Source organism: Macrobrachium rosenbergii, chromosome 23 (genome assembly GCF_040412425.1).
Source record: "Macrobrachium rosenbergii isolate ZJJX-2024 chromosome 23, ASM4041242v1, whole genome shotgun sequence".
Classification (NCBI taxonomy): domain Eukaryota; kingdom Metazoa; phylum Arthropoda; class Malacostraca; order Decapoda; family Palaemonidae; genus Macrobrachium; species Macrobrachium rosenbergii.
The window spans coordinates 28,035,995-28,039,993 of NC_089763.1; positions in this window are offsets into that span (position 1 = coordinate 28,035,995).

Genomic DNA, 3,999 nt, shown 5'->3' on the forward strand with positions numbered 1-3,999 from the left:
ATATATATATATATATATATATATATACATATATATATATGTATATATATATATATATATATATATATATATAAATATATATATATATATATATATATATATATATATATATATATATATATATATATATATATATATATGTATATATATATATATATATATATATATATACACACACACACATATGTGTGTGTAAGTATTTATCTTAAATAAAATCAAAACTACTGAGGCTTGAGGGCTGCAAACTGGTATGTTGATCATCCACCTCCAGTCATCAAACATACCAAATTGCAGCCCCCTAGCCTCAGTAGTTTGTATTTTATTTAAGGCTAAATTTTCCATAATCGTGCTTCTGGCAACGATACAGGATAGAGCTACCAGGCCATTGTTAAAGTGTCATGGGCCCGCGGCTAAAGGCGACCGAATGATAGATCATATTTTCGTGGCCTTGATTATACGCTGTAGCGGCTGTACGGAAAAACTCGACTGCGCCGAAGAAAACTTCGACACATTTTTACTTGTTTCTATGTGAACGTAGATTTTCTTTGTCGTTTTGTAAACTAAGGAAAAAGATACAGTTCTAAATATGTTTGTTTATTGCTTGCATTTTTATAAATTGATTGACTTATTGCTAATGAATTCCATATTCCTTGGTAGCTTGAATTTTCAAATCAATGGCCCATATGAGATTGTGCCATATGAATATGGTTCATCTTCTGAATAATAATAATAATAATAATAATAATAATAATATATAAAATAATAATAATAATAATAATAAAAAGAATAAACGAACTAACATTACAGATATGGTAAAATAATAATAATAATAATATGTTATAATAATAATAATAATAATATTGTAGTAATAATAATAACAATAAATTGTATTATTATAAAAGCTAAAGATTTGAATGTTTTCGAACACCCAAGGAGGAGAGCTGTTCAGCTGTCAAAAGGCATTGTAATTATATAACTTATGCAAGACAGTTTATTGAAATAAACTGTTGCTTTTAAAACACGTCATTGTGATTATTGTTAGCATTATTATTATATTATTGATGTTGTTATTTGTTGTTGTTTTCGTTATTATTTATCGTTTGTTATAATTAATGTTGTTATTTGATCCTATAAATATAAGTGGGTTTTCTTATTATTATTATTATTATTATTATTATTATTATTATTGTTGTTGTTTTTTACGTTGTTATTATTATTGTTTTCGTTGTTGTTATCGTTGTTATAAGTCATGTTGTTGTTTTTTGATCCTGTGATTATAAGTGGGTTTCTTTCTTTTGTGTTATTATAACTAATATTATTATTATTACTATTATTATTATTATTATTATGTATTTACTAAAATACTATTGCTATCACTACCACATATTAATATTATTATTATTATTATTATTATTATTATTATTATTATTATTATTATTATTATTGTTATTATTATTATTATTATTATTATTATTATTATTATTACTAACCAGTCGTGTTATCGATATGACGGGTTCCTATGAAGTCGAATAAAAAAAAAAAATCAGACCAGGATGGGTTTCCCTGTATAGCCAGATCACGGGAGACAGAAAGCCAATAGCTTCCACACAGAGTCAAATATTTTCGTTCCTCTGTTGGAAAAACGTCGATTCAAGCAGAAAGTCAGAGATTCTATTTTTTTTTTTCTGTTTTTTTATTCACATTTCAAGGAAATACACCGATAACTCAGTTCATGTGTGTCATAAGATTGCGGGTTGATATGTATGTGTATACATATGCATATATTTATGTATACAGGTATAGCCGTGGGAGGCGAACGGCAATAAATGAAAGTAGCCATCAGGAATTCATATTGAAGCAGCGGTATCGGCCTCTCGAGAGCCGAAACCCCAATCAACATTCAGGACGGGTAACGGATTATTAAACCTTTCCCTACTTCGGAGAACAATTTTCCGGACACCCATACTTTCTTCCTCCGGGAAGAAGTGGGAGGATTCTCTCTCTCTCTCTCTCTCTCTCTCTCTCTCTCTCTCTCTCTCTCTCTCTCTCTCAAGAACTTTCCGCTCAGAACGAAAAGAGGAAGAGGCTCATTTTGCATCTCTTCACTCCACTGTTGAATGGTCCCTGGTGACCATTGAATTGCGAGAAGATTAGCGTCACCCCCATTTATGAGAGAGAGAGAGAGAGAGAGAGAGAGAGAGAGAGAGAGAGAAGAGAAGCTTGGGGTGGGTACCAATATAAGAACATTCTTACAACGTTTTCCTTCGGAAAACTCAGTTGGCGATTACTGTACTTTAGAGAGAGAGAGAGAAGAGAGAGTTTGGGGGTGGGGGCCAATATAAGAACATTCTTACAAATTCTTCGTTTCTTCAGAAAACTCGGTGACGATCACTGTACTTTAGAGAGAGAGAGAGAGAGAGAGAGAGAGTAGTGAGAGAGAGAGAGAGAGAGAGAGAGAGCAGATATGAACGGGAAAAGAAACAAGATTTGCCAAAGGTTCAACGTTCCCTTGTAATGAGTAGTTTCAGCTTTAAAGTGCCTGAGTTCATCGTCTGCATTAACATAACGAAGTTCAAAGGATGTTCTCATTATATTAATGAAGTGTCAATGAGAAATATGAAAGATGGTTTTCTTTTTCAGTATGGGATATCATTATGCGACTTTCATATATATATATAAATATATATATATATATATATATATATATATATATATATATATATATATATACTCTCATATATAAATTACACATACACAAGACTAGCATCCATATACAGCTCAGTAGCACCTTCGCCGATAGAACGCGATCTATCAAAACTATCTATCGTCGAAAAACAAGCGTTGGATGATCAAAACCGATAGTCTGCTATCTCATCTGACGCCATAGTCCATAGGGATGTCCTGCCTCTAATGGAAAGGATGTTGCAAAAGGATATCACATATGGAGTTTTGTAATTGGTGTCATGTGACTCTTTGTAATCCCACGCTATCGTACGCTGTTAGGGATGGACGGGAGCGTAATACAGAGTCATATCAGGAAAAATATATAAATGGGTATATGTATTGCCAGGAAGTATTTCAGTTGAAATTTTATATATGTTCGGTGTGATGAATCATCCATACGCTGGTTTGGGATTTAGTATATTGTGCTGTTGAATGGGATCTATATTCAACTTCAAATGTAAACTCATGACATAAGATTTAAAAAATAATGTGCATTAGCATTATATATACATACTATATAGATATATATATATATTACATATATATATATATATATATATATATATATATATATATATATATATGTTGTGTGTGTGTGCGTGTGGGTTTATGTGTGTGCATATATATGCATATACATACATACATAAATCTTTTTATTCCATCTAAATTTCTAACGCACAGCATGGTACTGCAAAGTTAATATTTTTCACTCATGCCATCTTGTCTACGTTGTTTTTCAGTTGATGTTGTTTCGCTGGTAATTGTATTAAAGTCTTTCTAAACTACTTGCATATTCTACAGTCAACTTCCTTGCACAGAATTCTCTCTGTAATGGAGTTCACGCAGTTAGGTTTTCTTCTAACAACCTCATTTTTTTTAATTATGATTCCTGTCATGAATTCTGTTGATATATATATATATATATATATATATATATATATATATATATATATATATATATATATATATATATATATATATATATATATACTACCACCTTGCTCACAGAACATTCAGCATTTTCTCATATTTCTTAATCTTGCTTAAAAAGCTGTAGTTTCTTCTGCCTTACAAAGAGTTATTTCAGTCAAAATAAATGAAATTATTATTTTTTCAGTAAATCAGATAACGATAGACAATACAGTATCACGACACTTTACATTTTGCTTCAGTGGTAATTCTTCTTGTATTTTAATAATTTACTTACAGTTTTGCTTATTTATTTTTAATTTATGAATTTCTATATTTATCTAATAACTGATTTCCTTTTTTCTG